Here is an 18,677-nt window from a genome sequence, read left to right as displayed (position 1 = left end):
TGCAGTTTCTCTGTTGAGTTTTTGCCGAGTTGATCTATCTAGTGGAGTGAGTGGTGTGTTAAAGTCCCTAACAATTAGTCTTTGGATCTATGTGGAATTTGAGTTAAAGTAGTGTTTCTTGGATAAATTTGTGTGCTCTTTTGTTTGGTGTATGGAGATTTATAATTGTAATATCCTCCTGAAGGAGCAATCCCTTAATTAGTATGTAGCGACCTTCTTTATCTCTTCTCACTAATTTTAATTTGAAGTCTATTTTATCTGATATTAGTATTGCAACTCCTGCCTGTTTATGAGGGCCGTTTGCTTGGTAGATTTTGTTCCAGCCTTTCACATTGAAAATGTGTTTGTTTTTAAGGGCAAGGTGTGACTTCTGAAGGCAGCAGATATAAGGATCTTGCTTTTTAATCCAACTAGACAGTCTATGTAGTTAATTGGAGACTTAAGTCTGTTAATGTTGAGAGATAGGACTGAGAGGTATTTGGGAGTTCCTACCATTTTATCCACCTTCTTGGGGGCTATGGCAACTAGGTTCTTCCTATGGTTCTTGGATTTTCAGTTTGGGTGAGGTTTCTTGGCCTTTATTGTGGTCTTCTATGTATAGGACATGTTTAAAAATCTTTTATAGGGCTGGTTTGGTGGAGATGTATTGTTTCAGTTTTTCTTTGCTATGGAAGGTTTTTATTTGACCTGAGGTTATGAAGGAGAGTTTAGCTGGATACAGTATTCTTGCTTGATAGTTGTTTGTCTTTAGGGCATGGCATACATCATTGCAGGCTCTTCTTGCTTTGATTGTCTCTGCTGAGAAATCTGAGGTGATTCTAATTAGTTTCCCTTTATACGTGATTGATCTTTTCTCCTTGACAACTTTAAGGATCTTTTCCTTGGTCTGAATTGATCCTGTGCAGATTACAACATGATGGTGGGATGTCCTGTTTTGGTCTGGTCTATTTGGAGTACTAAAAGCTTCTTGTGTCTGAATAGGCCTATCTTTTTGCATGTTTGGGAAGTTCTCTGCTAAGATCCTATTAAACAAATTTCCTAGACCATTACCTTCTGTCTCTAGGTGCTCCTCTACAACTATTATCCTCAGATTAAGGCTTCTGATGGTGTCTTCAAAATGTTGAATAGATCTACCATATTTCTTGGATTTGTCTTGGATGGTTGAATGTTCTTTCTCTATAATATCTAGGCTGTCTTCAATCCCTGGGATTTGATCTTCTGCATGGTCTAACCTACTATCAAGACTTTCTACTTTGTTTTTCATTTCTTTTCCTTCTAATTGTTTGGCTTTGTTGGGGGTTTGTTATAGATCTTGTATGAACTTCTTTACTTCCTTAATTTGTGTTCAGTGTTTATTCTCAAGTCACTTAGTTGATTGGTTATGGTTTCCCTGAACTCCCATTCCTGGAAGGTGATTTCTGAGGATTGCAGTTCAAAGCCAGTCCTGGCAGGAGCGTCTGTGAGACTCCTATCTCCAATTAACCACCAGAAAACCTGAAAGTTGTGCTGTGGCTCAAGTGGTAAAGTGCACACCTTGAGCTAAAGAACTCAGGGATCGTGTCCATGCCTAGAGCTCAGGGATCATGCCCAGACCCAGAAATCAAGCCCCACGACCAACAAAAAGAAAAAAAAAAGGAATGGGTTAAATGTTAAATAAATCTGAACTTATTTTAGGTTCTATGAATTCAGGAAATGTTACAATAATGGAAATACATTTTATTTCATAATATCAGGATTTGAGATCAAATGGGTATTATGATTCCTGTTATAGAACAAGATAGATTCAGAGTTAAGAGTGAAAAAATCTGTAGGGTTTAGGAAAACCTGCAATTTATTTCAAGAATTACAAGTCAATTTCAGTTAGGATGACACAAAATGAGGGATTTTCATAAATTATATAATTGGGATACCATTAGGGTCAAGTTTATGGTTAGGATTACAGCCATGATTAGGGTTAGAGTGAAGGAGAAAAAAATGAGGCTCAAATTGAAGGTAAATTTTAGAATAAGCCTGGTAAGAGTTAGAATGAATGTGAACTAGAGTATTGCTATATTAGAATCTACTTACAATCAGCTTATGGTTATTCTCAATGTTCCAGTTAAGGTTAAGTTTAGGGTTAGAAAATGACTAAGGTATTGGGAAAAAATTGTAACCTATGTTTGGAAGCCTTATTTGAATCAAGTCAGGATGAGTGAAAATTAGTTTACTTGTGTTAGTGTTGACATATAATTTATATTAAGATTAGGGTCAGTATTTTGTTCTGATTATGGTTAGTGTTATGAATAGGAATATTTTTAGTATGAAATTGAGTTTTCACTAAAAAGTGGACGCAAAAAATGTGAGATTGAATAGTAACTAGAGCATTATCATTATATTTATTTCTCAGTGATCATTCTTGTAATGATTAATGAGAGTTTTCCAGCCAGGTTTCAGTTGAGAGTTAGCTTAAGTAATGGACTAGATGATGAGTAAATCTGAAACTGTTTTAGGGTACAGGGAAACTACCATATTTTTCCTGATGTGAGAATTTGAGGACACATAATGGTTCATGTTAGGGAACAATATAACTTCAGATGTAGAGTCAGGAAATTTGTGGGAATTAGGGCAAATTGAAATTCATTTCCATAGTGCAAACTGGAGCATTCACTAGAATGAATAAAAACTAGAATATTTTTCTTAAACATTAGAATTGGACTATCATTAGGGTGAAAGTTAGGTTTCCATTCTAGATGGGCTTAATGTTAGCATTAGGGAAATGGAAAATTTAGGGTCTAATTGAAAGTAAATTTTTGAAAAACAAGTCAAGTTACAATTAGGATGAATGTGAAATAGGAAACTGTTCATAATAGAAGGATTAGGGTATGATTAGTGTGAGGGTTAGCCTGAATGTTCCAGTTAGGGTTCGGGTTAGAAAAATGGCAGGATATTTAAGTAAAACTAAAAACTATTTTGAGAAAGATGAGTTGAATCAAAGATAGGATAAATAAAAACTAATATATTTGTGTGGCTTTTAGAATTCAAAGGCAATTGGTTCTAGGGTTGTGGTTACTTTTCTAATTTATGAACTAATGAATTAAAGGCATAATTCTTTCATTCTTACAAACCAAGACAGTCACAATTTGGGGAACAAACTCAATTTTCTACATGAAAATGTGTCTTAAAATATTTTCAAACATAAATAATAGTGAACAAGGTGTCATTTATTAAAATTAGGTAAGTTGATGATACAGCTTTCAAAAATATACAAACACATGGGACAGAAACTCAGACATCTTATCAGAAAAAACAGATATTCTACTTGCTCTAGTTGGGAAATTGTCTGTATGTGTGTGTTTGTGTGTATGTGCACGTGTGTGCATGAGTGCGTGTGTGCATGCGTGCATGTGCGAGTGTGCGTGCACCCACCACAGGTCTTTAACTCAGGCCTGGGTTCTGTCATCATCTTATTCAGTGCAAGGATGGCACTAAACCACTTAGCCACAAGTCTTCTTCTGGCTTTTTAGCAGTTAATTTGAGATACATATCACATGGATTTTCCTGTCTGGACTTAATCTTATGATCCCCAGCAATCCTTGGATTAGTGTTACTGTGGGTGTTACCACAAAGTGATAGTTCATTAATCTGGGAACAATATAGAAGTACTTGTGCAAGATACAAAGTAACCAGTTCATTAATTTGGGAGTAACACAGGATCACATTAGATTGCCTTCAAACACATTGTTTCTGATGAGTTTATCTGAACCCCAAGACATAATCAAAACCTATTAGCCAGAATGTATGAAGTAGCACATATTTATGGCACAGGATATGTACAATGAATTAAATCCTGAATCAAAAGTCTTTGTTGGTTTTGCTATTTAAAAACAAATCAGAAATAGATGGTCATTGAGATGAAGCCTAGACTGGAGGCCTGTAGTGAGCAGCAGAGCATCTGCATAGTGAGCACAAGGCACTGAGTCCAACCCCCAGGACCATAAAGAAGAGGTAGAAGAAAGTGAAAGTGTAGGAGAAAGAGGAAAGGAAAGGAGGAGAAAGGTGTAAGAGAGGAGGAAAGGCATAGCAGGAGGAAGAAGAGGAGGGGACAGGGAGAAAGTTGAAGGGAAAAGGGATGTAAGAGGGAAACAGGACCCTGGGGAAAAGAAGCAGGAGAGGAGACAGAAGGAGAAAGATAAATGTAATATAACAACAAGAATTGTTGGAAAAAATTTTGCATAAGTGATCTGCATGTGCATGGCAGAATTATTTTTAATCAGTGAGAAAGCTAGCACGGTGACAATATGGGTGATACCTGTTGTTCGGTCATTTTATTTTCTTTCTTCAGTGAGGAGTTCAGAAGAAATCCTGTTTGGTGTTTGACAGATATATTCAGGATTTCTTTTTCATGAATTAAACATGGGAAGGAACTATATGCAACCTCCCTTAATTAAAAAAAGAATAGAAGCTATATTTATTAGTATTACTGTGCATGAGGAAATCGTGGAGATTTTTGGTTAATTCAAAGGGCTCCATGCAAAAATATACGACAAGAGGGAATTAAAACTGTTTTTAAAGTATAATACATTATCATTGATGAGAAGTTTTAGTGGATGTTTTTCTTTTTCTTTTTCTTTTTCTTTTTGCCAGTTGTTCAGTGCAGCAGCAAAGCTGTACCCTGGAGCCCTTTCGAAGTCACCACATGAACCTCAATTTCTGTAGTCCCTGTGGGTGTGGGTGCCTCCTCAGGTCACCCGTTGAGAAGTGGGGTCCCCTTCCTTCTGGTGGATGTACAGTGAGGGGATGTGTATGCATGCTCCCCAGCATTGCCAGATGAGCCCCACCCATCCTTCCCACCTCCCTTCCCAGTCTCAGTTGCTCCATTTCACTCAGGATCTGGCAGCTATGGGGCTGGAGTTGAATCCACTGCTGCCTTCTCCTCCTCCAGCGGTGCTGGTACTGGTCTGCAGTGGTCTTAGGTGAGAGTGCCATCCCAGGGAGACTCCGTTCTGAGGTCACTGCCTGCCCTCATGGGTGTAGGGTCTGGGGACACCATGTTTGTACACTGTAGAGTCCACGGGAGAAGGAAGGCTGGGTGGGCAGTCCACCCCTTTGAGGCCAGGCAGCCCAGCTGTGGTTCACTTATCAGTCATTTATTTATTTATTTATTTATTGTGAAAACACCATACAGAGGGGTTACAATTACAAGGGCAATGAGTACATTTCTTTTTTTGGGGGGGGGGTCCGGTTGTGAGGCCTGAACTCTGGGCCTGGGCGATGTCCCTCAGCTCTTCAGCTCAAGGCTAGCGCTCTACCACTTGAGCCACAGTGCCACTTCCGGCTTTTTGCTTATGTGGTGCTGAGGAATCGAACCCAGGACCTCATGCATGCAAGGCAAGCACTCTACCACTGGGCCACCTTCCCAGCCCCAATGAGTACATTTCTTATCAAGCCCTTTCCCATCCTCCTACCCCCACCACCAAAATTGTAAAGTTCATTTTTCGACATAACGACTTGTACATCTCCTTGTTGCAATGAGTCCACCTGTATCCCTATTTAAACTATTTGTTTTTGCCCTTCCCCTCCACAAATTATACCAACAGCAAATACAGAGAGAGCAGGGGGTATTCAAATGTTTTTCTTTCACTCGATTATTTCTAACATATTTATAAGATGATTTCTTTGTTGCTTTGTATGTCCCTCCTCCACGGTATAACCCCTGCTCTCACCTCATCAGTCTTTAAGGTGGTCTGGAGACTGGAGTTGTGTGCTGGCCCCTCTGCCAGAAGGCTTGTGACAGCTGCACAGCTCAGCACCCTGGAGCCCCTTTAGCATCCCCACAGACTTCCATTTTCTGGTCCCTGTGAACTCGGGTATGGGCTCATCCCTGCATATGCCCATCAGTGCCAGAGGAGTCTGGACTTTCAATGCACCAGCTGCAGCACCAGGGGCCTGAAGTCCTTTGGCTTTGCTGTGTAGCCTCCTCCGTCCTTTTGGTCTGCATGGGCCCAGATCTGGGTGACATTCTGGGGATGCTCCGTTTGGAGGCTCACTCCCTACCCTTGTTGTGCTCCAAAGCAGGGAAATGGGTCTGGCCTTGGCAGTGTAGTCCACACAGATGGAAGGCAGGACTTGGGGTCTGCCTTGCCTTCCCTCCTGGCTTTGGCCCCTGAGGCTGGTTTGCTTGATCTGGTCACTGATGGAGCCTTGTTGGCCGCAGCCCACCACAACAAGTGCTGCACCTGCTGCAGCAGCAATGTGATGTCCTGGGTCCCCTCAGGGTCACCACAGGGACCTCTGATGGGTCTACATGCGCTGGGTGTGGGTGTCATCCCAGGACTCCCATTAGGAAGTGCCACTCCCCTTTGTGGTACTGGAAGCAAGAGGTGCCACATATAATTTCTACGTTCTAACATTTTCCTTCACTGAGATAAACAGAACTGGGAGATTTAAAAAACTTTTATAAAAACCAAATATTTAACCTATATCACTTCAACCTGTTAAACTATTGTAATATTTTTTATCTAGTAGTAATTCTTTTTTTTTTTTTTTTTTTTTTTTTTTTTGCTGGTCATGGGGCCTGAACTCTGGGTCTGGGCGCTGTCCCTCAGCTCTTCAGCTCAAGTCTAGCGCTCTACCACTGGAGCCACAGCGCCACTTCCAGCTTTTTCTGTTTATGTGGTGCTGAGGAATCGAACCCAAGTCCTCATGCTTGCAAGGCATGCACTCTACCGCTGAGCCACTTTCCCAGCCCTCTAGTAGTAATTCTTTCTGTAATTACTTATTTTACTTTTGAATGTAACTAATAAATATTTTGTGTGTGTTTTACTATTCTAGTATAACTTCGTTTGCACTACTTACATACAATTTTTTTTCAAATTCTGATATTCAATCATGTGTTTTGGATAAGAGTTTTGTTGTACTTTTATTTCAGTTTGCCATTATGGCCTTATAAATACAAACAATAAAATCCATTTTTGTTAGTATCAAGAAAAATGATTTTGGACTATAGACTCAAGGATATAGCATTATATATCATACAGTAATATGTATCACTTTGTTTAAAACTGCTCCATAAAATAAGTAGTAATTCAGGTGGCAGCCACTTCATCTGGCATGCTGATCCCTCTGGTGAAGTAGGATCCTAGTGGCAGTCTGTCCAAATCGGGCCCTTGTGGGCACCTCGCCTGGGACTGTGGGAGAAGATCAGGGTACACCTCCTGTTGGGCTAGGGCAGCAACCCAGTAGCTTCTGTGTGAATGACACAGTGCCACTGACTCACATCTAGCACCTGCCTGCCCCGTGGGCCTGGGCTCTGAGGATCAGCCCCTGGGAGCACACACACACCGTGGGGCAGAGACCGCCCACCTAGGAAGGAGTGCAGACTGAATAGAAGCCACTCTGTGGGCCAGCTTGTACAGTATTTATCCTTCATGAAGCAGGGGACAATTCTGCTCCACTGTGGGGAGAAGAAAAGAAAGACAGGCCCAGGAGGGGTGATGCCAACTTTTGTATTCAGGCTGGCAAGGAAACTTTCCTCCACGCACTCTCCAGCAGGCTCAGGAAGCCCTTCCATGCTCCTGGTCGATGGAGTAGTAGCCAGGAAACTCACGTCTGATACTCCTGGCTGCTCTTTTGGGTTTGTTTGTTAATTTATTCAGAGAGCCTCTCCCTCAGACAGCAAAGTTATATTCTGGGTTTTGTAAAACGTTCTGCATCTGAGCATTCTCAGTGTTTGGTTTTTGTGTTGTTTCTTGTAAATGGGTTGTAAAATTTGTGTTTTAGGTTTTGAGGTGCAGGAAGAGGAGCCAGAATATGAACACAGTTTCCTATAAGCCTTTCATCTAAAACTGAAAACAGATTCTCTCTAAAACTGCATTTCAGGAAATAAATTTGAGAGGGGAAAAGGCTTTTTTATCATGAGATCAAAATGTGCTATTTTTATATGCATGTTTTATACGTTCAAAATACAATTAAGTAATTCACTATCTAGGAACAATTTTTCAGATCTAAGATATAAGTGTTTTGGGAGCTAGAGGCAGGGTTATTGTGAGCTTTATCCAAAGGGAGGGAAGGAAGTTAAAATCCATAGATGACTTTGTAGAATCAAAATGGTAATACAAAATAAGAATCACAAAAAACCCTCTGTGCTATTCGGGGTCTTTTATTCTTCCATAATAATTTTTGGATTGCTTCTTCTATTTCATTTAAGAGTGAGATTGGGATATTGATAGGTATCACATTGAATTTGGATATAGCTTTTGGCAGTATTGCCATTTTCATGATGTTAATCCTCCCAATTCATGAGCATGGGAGGTTTCCCACTTCCTTAGTTCTGCTTTCTTTTTCTTTTTAAGGTTTTTAAAGTTTCCATCACAGAGGTCCTTCACCTCTTAAGTTAACTCCTAGGTATTTTATTTTTTTGTGCGGCTATTAAAAAGGGGTTGCTTTCCTAATTTCAGCCATACTCTTATTGTTATTGGAATACAGGAAAGTCATTGGTTTCCGAGGGTTAATTTTATACTCTGCTAGTTTGCAAAAATTTCTGATCAGCTCAAGTAACTTGGGAGTGGAGTCATGGAGTTCTTTAAATACAAGATCATGTCATCTGCAAAGAGGGAGAGTTTTACTTCATCTTTCTCTATTTGGATCCCCTTTCAGTTTGCATCTTGTCTTACTGCCCCAGCTAGCATTCTAATATTAAGTTGAAGAGGAGTGGAGAGAGTAGACAGTTTTAATCTCACTCCTGTATTTATAAGAAATGGCTGTAACTTTTCACCATTAAGTATAATACTGGCTGTAGGTTTGTCAATCCTTAACAGAAAGAACAGTACTGGAACAATATCAATTCCAAATTTCAAACTCTACTAAAAAGCCATAGTAAAAGAACAGCTTGGTACTGACACAAGAATGGACCTGAGGACCAGTGGAATAAGACTGAAGGCTCAGAAATGAATCCACTGACCTATAGCCACTTGCTCTTTCACAAGGGAGCTAAAAAAACAGAATGGAAGACAGACAGCCTTTTGAGTAAATGGTGTGGAAAAAATTGGTTAAACACCTGTAGAAAACTAAAGATAGATTCTGTATATGTCACCCTGCATGAGAATCAACTCTGAATGGATCAAAGACCTCAAAATAAAAGAAGACACCAAGAAAACATTACATGAAGGAATAGGAATAAATCTAGGGTTTTTTTTTTTTTTAGCACAGACAGAAATTTTCTTAATAGAGAGCCAGAAACAAAAGAAATCAAAGGAAGTTTGGACAAATGGGATTGCATGAAACATCAGATCTTCTGCAAGGCAAAGGTCATAGCTAGCAAGATCAATAGAAAGCTCACATACTGGGAGAAGATCTTGACACAAGGTCTTATATCTAAAATATACTTAGGACTCAAAAAAAATCCCCCAACAATAAATCTTCAAACAAACAACTGCTCAATAACTAAGTGGGCTAAAGACTTAAAGAGAGACTTCTCTGAAGAGGAAATAAAAATGGCCATTAGACACATAAAGAAATGCTCAACTTTTCTGGCCGTAAAAGAAATGCAAATCAAGACAACATTGAGATTGCACCTCACTCTAGTTAGAATGGCAATAATCAAGAAATGTAATAACAACAGATGTTGGAGGGGATGTGGTTAAAAGGGAACCCTACTGCATTGTTGGTGGGATTGTAAACTTGTTTAACCACTTTGGAAAGCAGTATGGAAGTTGTTCAAAAGAATCCGTGTAGAGCTCCCCTATGATCCAGCAATCTCACTTTAGGGCATTTACCCAAATGATCACAAACAAGGTCATACCAAAGCTGCCAGCACAACCATGTTTTTTGCTGAATTAGTCACCATAGCTATGATATGGAATCAACTCTGATGCTCCTCAGTAGATGAATGGATCAAGAAAATGTGATATATATCTATATATACGTATATAGATATAGACATACACACACAATGGAATTCTATGCCTCCATTAGAAAGAATGCCATTACCCCATTTGTTAGGAAATGGAAAGACTTGGTAAAAATTAAATTAAGTGAAGTAAGCCAGGCCCAAAGAAACATAGGTCCATGGTTTCCCTTGTTTGCAAGGACTAGTACATGTCTAGGACAAGCAGAGAAGATCAAAGGCTATGTACATATGACCATATAAAATGATGTTAAGCGAAATGTACCCCAAGTCAGAGACATAGTGGTTTTTTCTTTCTTGCTTTTGTTTTTAATATAATGTACTATGTGATTCTTTTGTAGGTTCATCCCCCCCATGGTATAATCCCTGTTTTCACTGTATTTGATCAAATGTTCTGCATTTTGTATATACATTTTTGTAATTTGGGGAGTGGAAGGGATATAGCAGAATGCTTAAATGGGGATGCAGGTTGACCTATTGTGATGATGAGATGTAGAGGACACTGTGTCAAAAATGAATTTACAGTTTCGGGCAGGGGTCAAGAAGGGAGGAGTTGGGGAGGTGGGGAGGGAAGGGCTAGGGGAAAAACAAAGGAGGAGGTAACAATGCTCGATAGGAAATGAACTCATTACCCTACTCATGTAACTGTAAACCCTCTGTGCAGTAATTTTACAATAAAAAATATAAAAAAATCTCTGCCTGGTGTAGATTTCCAATGCTGCCCTCGGCATTGCATTTTTTGCCTTTTTTGGCTGTGGTTAGGTCTGCCTGTCCAGTGGATCAGTAGTCTTCAAGGCATCTTGGTCCTGAAGTGGACTTGAATTATCCATTGGTTGTTGGAACCAGGCCAAGGACAGGACAAAACCACTTCCAGGGCCTGGCTTCTTCATTCCCCATGCAACTAGGATTGCAAGCAGTATTTCTCTGAATTTGTCCCCAGAAAAATCACTGAACCAAAAGGCAAAGTCACCAAACACCTCCCCTCCTCCCCCCATCCCCTCCTTTCTTCCTCCTTGGGAAAATACAAAATAATTTTGCAGGTTTTAGAAAACACACAAATTGCCCACCACCTCCCCTGGTAAACTAGGTTTTAAGTCACTAAGTCATGTAAACAGATAATGCCCCATTCATTATCCTGGACAACATCTTCAGGTTGTTGGATGCTTTAATTTGTTGTTGTTGTTGGTGGTGGTAGGGGGGCCTGAACTCTGGGTCTGGGTGCTGATCCTGATATGTTCAGCTCAAGGCTAGTGCTCTATCACTTGAGCCATAGTGCCATTTCCACTTTTTTCTGCTTGTGTGGTGCTGAGGAATTGAACCCAGGACCTCATGCATGCAAGACAAACACTCTACCACTGAGTCTCCTTCCCAGGCCTAATGCTTTAATTCTTTAAAATTTCTTCTTGTCAGTCATGAGGTTTGAACTCAGGACCTGGGTGTCAACATATCCCTACTTTCTTCAGATCAAGGAGAGCCCTGACCGCTTGAGCCACAGTGCCACTTCCTGTTTCTAGACAAGCATCTCTCAGACTTTCCTGCCAGGGTTTGCTTTAAGCAGCGAATTTTTAAATTATATTTCTTCTACGTGTTTATTGGAACATTACAGTTTTTCTGAAATTTAAAGTTTTCTATAAACCTTTGTCTTCAAGTAATCCAACAGCATTAAATATTACATTTAGAAGCTATCCTATAGCACATCAATTTTGACATTATTATGGTAAGATGAAAATCTTATTCTTTGTAGAAAAATCCCATTAAAGTCTAAATGGGAAATATGCTAATTTCAGCAATCTTGAATCTCCTTCCTCTTTTTTTTTTCTCTCCAGTATCTTTTCTTGTTTTGGAACAAGTGTCATGGACTGTCCAACCATTTAAAAGGAAGCTTAGTCCATTAATTTTATAGAAAAGAAATGCAGCCTGCCTGCATGTGAAGGCAACTTTGAGTATAATGTTAATCTGATAATTCACATCATTGAATTTTCAAAGTTGTTTTGATAAATTTTTGTTAAACCATTCGTTAAAGAGGTTCCAAATAGCAATAATAAAAACCAATGTTTTGCTTTCTAAGATGGTTTTAAAAGCTAGTAATTCAAAAAAAAAAAAGCTAGTAATTCAACAAACACATTCTATCCTTCCACAATTCCATGGTGAAGAATTTCTCTTTTATAATTGCCCTTACCACTGACTCCCTCCCTTCAATCTTGCAGCTTTATTCAGTTTTATTGTTACAGCTTTCATTTTGGTACTAGCATCCATAATCTCCTTGTAGTATTTGACAATGAGATTTCATTTGTTGTTAAAGAGCTCAATTTATATTTATTTATATTTCCAAAGGCAGCCTCTTGAGCATATCATAGAGCATAAAATCTTGAATATCATTAACGTGATCTTATACAACTATTCCATAAATTAATATAAGTACCACATAAATGTGCATTTTCATATAATTTTTAAAATGCAAAGTAGTTACATATATATGTCAAAAATAATTCAGACCACTAGTAGAAGACACTAAGCTAAACCTTTTGCATCTTCATCAATATTCTTTGTAAAATTTTCTTTCACCTTAGAGCCTTCTTTTCCTAGCAAGAAGTTATAAGTGATGTCCTTGGATTTTAGTGACCTCTGAGTAACCTCTTTTCTTTCCACCACCAGTTAGTCCCTCATGTTAAATACCTGAGGAATAACTTGGCCCAATGTGCCTGCAAGAGGAGTACCCAAGTCGACTGTCTGTGCCCAATCTACCCTTTGTTTGGGAATGGGGTATCAGAGAGAGGGGTGTCAGGGATCAGGTAGCTGGAACCATGGTTTTATGAATTATGGGTAGCAGAAAAGAGTAGTAGAGACTAGGATACCAGGGAAAGGGTAACTGTGACTGTAATTGCTGAGTTGCAGTGTCAGGAAATTGGGTAGCAGCTACAGCTTTGCAGGGGTTGGGCTAGCTAATACAGGCATCCAGAACTGTTTAGCGGGGACAAGGAAGCATAGACAAAGTGAAAGAGCAAAAGTTGTGAGGGATTGTGGGGCACAATCAGGGTAAAAAGGTCATGAGTGTGCAAACTGGGTAGCCAGTACTATGGTAGAAGCAATTTTCATGGTGGACTGATGTGGTGCAGAGCTCTGGGTTTGCCTCTCCAGTTTTGGCTGTTAGATCTTTAGGGAAACTACCTCTAGCAGCTATTATCAGCTTGTTGTTTTCAGGCACGTGCCATCTATAAATGTCTACTCCAAGTAGATTGCATTCTTTGACACCAGTTATAGGATCTTTGTTCTAAGCATCCTGAAAGACCACACTCCACAATGCTGCAGAACAGGCTCCACATAGTGAGCTGCAATCACCTCATACAGCTCTTGCTGCTCCTCTCCAATGTCAATTATGATAGCAAGGGATCTGACATGTGCTCAGCAGCAGTGCTCTGGGAAGCTACCAATTCTTACTCTGGCATTCTGGGAGCTCCCTAGCAATGGGAAAGAGCACTTGCTGTGGCTCTTCCAACTTCTCTCTGTGGCTCTGGACAGCCAGACTCTTGTACCTCAGATGGGTTACTTTGATGTCCAGGTGGCCTCAAACTTGCTCTATCTTCTCTCTCTAGGTGCTCTTCAGCTTCAGCTTCAGCTGCCTCTCCTTTTCCCTCCAGGTAGCTCACTTCATCCCCACATCCTTTGAATTCTGCTTCATATCACACCAAGGCCTTCCACTTTCTCATTTACTTCTGTAGCTGTGAATCTGGCACAACAAGCTATATGTAACTTCTGTATCTGTTTATCAAGATTTGAGTTGGAATCCAAGGTGGTACTAGCTCACTGAGAACATGGGAAGCATCTTAAATACTCCCATGCCATTCACTGCTCATTGCGAGAGATGCAATTGTGTTGTGGTCAGTCTCTCCTTCTCCATTTCTGGCTCAGCAGAATAAAGTGAAGTCACAATGGAGCTACCAGACAGCTGCTATGTCAGAAAGTGACCCAACGAAAGATAATTTTGCGAGGGGATACTTATCAAATGTAGTAGGATGAATGCACATATTTATAGGACACTACTAAGGGCTTTCATCTGACTAGTTATGTTATGTCCAAAATGGCAGACCAATCTTAGGCTCTCGCCTAGATCTTCCTGTTCTGAAGGCCCTGAAGACTCCTACATACAACTCAGACTTAATGACATGGGTAAATAAAACAGTAGGTGAGAGCCGGGCGCTGGTGGCCCACGCCTGTAATCCTAGCTACTCAGGAGGCTGAGATCTGAGGATCGCGGTTCAAAGCCAGCCTGGGCAGGAGAGACCATGAGACTCCTATCTCCAATAAATCACCGGAAAACCAGAAGTGGCACTGTAGCTCAAGTGGTAGAGCGCTCTCCTTGAGCTGAAGAGCTGAGGGAGAGCACCCAGGCCCAGAGTTCAAGCCCCACGACCGACAAAAAAACAAAAACAAAAACAAAAACAGTAGGTGAGTATGGATTAGTATTCTGAAGGTATGCTAAGTTGTTGTCTTGTCATGACTACCATGAAATCAATGTCCTTTCTCTGACCTTCACCATAGTTCTTTATTTGGCAAAATTGGCAAGTTTCTTAGTGTGCCACTTTCTCCTGTTAGTTCAGTGCACAGGTTAAAACTGAAGAATTAGAAAAATTAGGGCTGAGTCCATTTTACAATTTGCTAATTTGCTAACTGCTGATTCTGCTTATGTAAACTTGCTTACGCTGGCACTGACCCTTCCCTTCCCAAAAATGAGTTAACAAGTTTCAGGGACCAGATGTCGGCCCCAGGACAAGGTCAGTGGTCGTAGATAAAGAACAGACAGTACGTGTTCCTCAGTTCCCATTTAGAAATTCCCCAGACAGGACCTTGAGATAACGACCACCTGGCAAGACCACAAGCTAAGCCAAATGTCAACCAATCATAGGCCTGTAACCATGTAAACCCCCTTAAACCAACCATGGGCCAGTCATTTTACAAAATTTCCCACGTGGCAAAGTGATTGTTGGCGTATATGATGACCTTTAAATGAACCAATCATGGGATGCTTTGTGTTATGCGTTAATCTTGTGGCTTTTGCCTTTAAAAAAGGGCTTGTAACCACTTCTCGGGGCTCCCTGTCTGCTCGGGACAGAGAGTCCGTTTGTGCAAACGTCAAATAAACTCCTCTTGCTTATTGCATCTCCCGGCCTGGAGTCTGAGTTTCTGGGGCGCCCTCCCGTTGACGAAAGTATCCCAGGAGTCTGGGGTCTTTCAAAAACATTAAGCATGCCAAACCATGGGTTTCCATTGTCCTAGTAGAAGTTTTGCATTCTAGGATCTTCCTTCTAGGTAAGTCTATTCTTGGGCCCTCATATGCATATGCTCACAGAAGTGAATGTCTCACAAACCATGGAACATAGTTGGCCAATGATGATTAGCTCACACAGAGACTCAAGAAGTTTGGGTCTGTAGCCTTTCTGAGAGGCCTTGGACTAGGTACTGTGGGCAACATTGACAGTAATTCTTCAGAGCAATACCACTGGCAGCAAGTGAGCCCTGACTACTACTTAGCCCTTACTAGTTCTCCCTCGGGTATGAACACATGAACAAACCCAGTTTAGCTTATTGCACAGTGTCCTCATCAATGAAATCATTTTGAGCCTAGGAGAAACTCTCCATTTGAAAAGCAGTACACATAAGAAGCAGATGATGGCCCACACTCAAATGCTTCAGGAGAACAGAGTGTAAGGGTGTCTACACAGTTGGGAAATAGGAATCTGAGGGGTAGGAAGGGATGATTTTAGATAGCAAACTTAGAAGTAATTATACGAATTCCTAACCTAACTTTCTTCTGCCCTCAGATTCAATTCAGGAAGTGGTGGAATGTTTATAATCACAAAATGGAGTTTTTAATCCCAGGCCCAAACTTTAGGTGTTCTTGTTACGTCTTCACACCTGCCACTGATGTAAACAGTCAGAAGGGCAAAGGGGAAGGGAGCCCCTGCACAGGAATATAAATGGAGCTTACAAGCCACTGCAATCTCTGACTTTCTATGTTGAAGGTAAGATAAAAGGCAGTTTGAGTTTCTAAGAACTCAGTTTCTAGGCTACATGGCTCCTTCAGAACTTCTTTCCCTCCTCCTGTGTTTTGAGAGCAACAGTTAGTACAGTACTTCTGTCTCTTAGGGGCAATCTTTCTCTTCACACAATGCTTAAAGTAGACAATAGGTGGAAGCTGCCATTAAATAAAAAAAGTATGAAATCAGGCTGGGAAGATGGCTCAGTGGTAGAGCGCTTGCCTTGCATGCATGAGGCCCTGGGTTCAATTACTCAGCACCACATAAGCAAAAAGAAAAAAGCCGGAAGTGGCACTGTGGCTCAAGTGGTAGAGTATGAGCCTTGAGTTGAAGAGCTGAGGGACAGCGCCCAGGCCCAGAGTTCAGGCCCCAGGACCGGACCGTGCCCCTCCCCAAAAAAGTATGAAATAGCACACAGTGAGTGCTTCCCCTGAATTCCTGGACCTAACAATCTCTCATTTCTGCAAGGCAAGCACTCTACCACTGAGCCACCTTCCCAGCCCCCAATTTCTCATTTCTGAAGAAAAAATGATTATGGGTGAGTACTAACAGCCTCCATTGCATGGTGAGCTTAGAACACTTTTCCCAAGGCAGGTTCTGTCCAGGTATTAGGATGGCTGAGATCTACTGGATCAATGAACTTACAGACAATGCAAGACAGAAAAGTCTAAGAGACTGAGTCTCAAAAGAAGAAACTGGACCAAGAAGAGAAAACTTATCATTGCTGGAAATGGAGAAATTCAGAGAATGTTTCTCTGAATACAGACAGGGTAAAATTATAACAAAGTTCTAAGTTGTGGCTCATTAGTAGAAACTATCAAGTCAAGCCTCATTAAAGCTAAAAATAAAACTTATAAAAATAAAAAAACTATTTGGATTTCAGTACTAACATCTATTTTAAGATGTGTGTGTGTGTGTGTGTGTGTGTGTGTGTGTGTGTGTGTGTGTGTGTGTGTGTGTGTGTGTGTGTGGAGTCTGAGATTATGTATGGGACAGCATTGGTTCTTAAAAATCACAATATTGACGCTGTCCTTTAGGTTTCCAATTGAAGTCTGGTGGTGTTCTAGCTCTACCAGTTGAAACACACAATTCTCAATTTCTTCTGATTAACTGCAGATAAACATGTAATGGATATGTCAAGCTGGGTTGGTTTCAGTTGTACTCTGTCGATATTATGTTCACAATGAACTATACCACTGTGGACAGGGACAGGAGGGAAAATCAGAGACAGAGAGCAAAGGAAGGGATGAGATTGTCAAACCAGAAATGAACTCATTACCTAATTTACAAAATTAAAAATCTGGGTTGATGATTCTCTCCTCCAGTTTTTGTAGGTGCCCTTAAGGCCCATCGATGGAGATTTTGAAGGTTAACTTATATGATAATTAATATAGAGCCAGAATCTCTTAAGAAATTTTATGAAAAGCATTTCATTCTTAGTACTGGTTTCTCTTTGAGTGGTGATTCTATATGTTGTTGGCAGAGCTAATTTTTTTCCTTCTTGTCTTTAGTACTTGTCAGGTGTTGAAATCCTTCTTAAAGCTTTGCAACAGAAGTCTGCTATATCTTGGCACCCTGCCCCTAACTAAAATGGTAATCAACGTTTGAAATTAATGTACTTGATATGAGTTTTATTTATTTATTTAATTTGTTTTTGGTGGTGAACTCTGGGCCTGGTCGCTGTCCTTCAGCCCTTCAGCTCAAGACTAGTGCTCTACCACTTGAGCCTCAGTACCTCTTCTAGCTTTTCTGCTTAGGTGGTGCTGCAGAATCAAACCCAGGGTCTCGTGCATTCAAGATAAGCTGTCTACCACTGATCCACCTTTTCAGCCCTTAGGAGTGGTATTTTTGTGCACGGATCTATCAAGCAAATCTATTTACCAAATGTGTTTATTTGCCACTATACATATTCAAAATTATGAATTATCTGATATTTTATTGAATAAAACTGTTATCATTGTTACCAGAAATTGTTTGTCTCCTCATGCTGTAAACATGGAGGAGGCATTTTAAACTAAAACTACAAAATAAATTTTAAGATCTTGGTGTTAACAAATGTGTCCAGGTGTTGTTACATTAAACAGAGAATTCAAAATGGTTTTTCTTCATGAATACAGAGATCAAAGTTCTTATAATACTTTTTTCAAAATGCAAATTAAAGGGAAAATCAGTCAGGAGGTAAAATTTATATTGAATGTAAATTTTTAAAGAGGAAAAGAAGATCCTAGATGGCAGACTAAAGACAAAGCAACATCAGAGCCCTATATGCTCAATACTAAACAAGAAGCTTTAATTGAAAAATTCAGCTGGAATGTGAGCATCAGGCAAAGGCAAGCAATCAGAGCCTACCACCAACAAAGAAACACCATAATGTATATCTCAGAAAAAGTAAACAAGTTCAGACCAGGGCTCAACATCCTTATCCTTGATTTCAATGATACACATACACCCCCCCTACACACACACAGAAACACTCACTCACACACACACACACACACACACACACACACACACACACACACACAAGAATGTATGCAACAGCTCAACCTACTCACATCCATTCAACATGAATCAAAGATCTTCCTGTAATATTTGAAACTTTAAAAGTTTCAAGTCTTGTAAATAATTGATAACAGATGCATAAGCAATTATTTTCTGAATAGCATCTGCTATGAAAATGAGAGTTCATGATTGTTATAACTACTTAAACATCTCTGAATCTCAAAAGAATTAAACTAGAGACAATCCGAATTTGGGGA

General features: G+C 40.2%; 1 long non-coding RNA gene across 1 annotated transcript in view; it reads left to right on the top strand.

The window, feature by feature from the left end:
- LOC138821257 (uncharacterized) overlaps nt 1-18,677 on the top strand; it is a 76,540-nt gene that overhangs the window by 55,555 nt on the left and 2,308 nt on the right. The window contains exons 2-3 of the long non-coding RNA XR_011370104.1: nt 15,703-15,903; nt 17,430-17,511. This is a non-coding gene — a long non-coding RNA (uncharacterized lncRNA). The remainder of the gene's footprint in view (nt 1-15,702; nt 15,904-17,429; nt 17,512-18,677) is intronic.

Source organism: Dipodomys merriami, unplaced genomic scaffold (genome assembly GCF_024711535.1).
Source record: "Dipodomys merriami isolate MVZ:Mamm:240054 unplaced genomic scaffold, mDipMer1.0.p SCAF_901, whole genome shotgun sequence".
NCBI lineage: Eukaryota > Metazoa > Chordata > Mammalia > Rodentia > Heteromyidae > Dipodomys > Dipodomys merriami.
The sequence above is the reverse complement of the archived record's forward strand: the minus strand, read 5'-3'. Positions and strand labels throughout refer to the sequence as shown.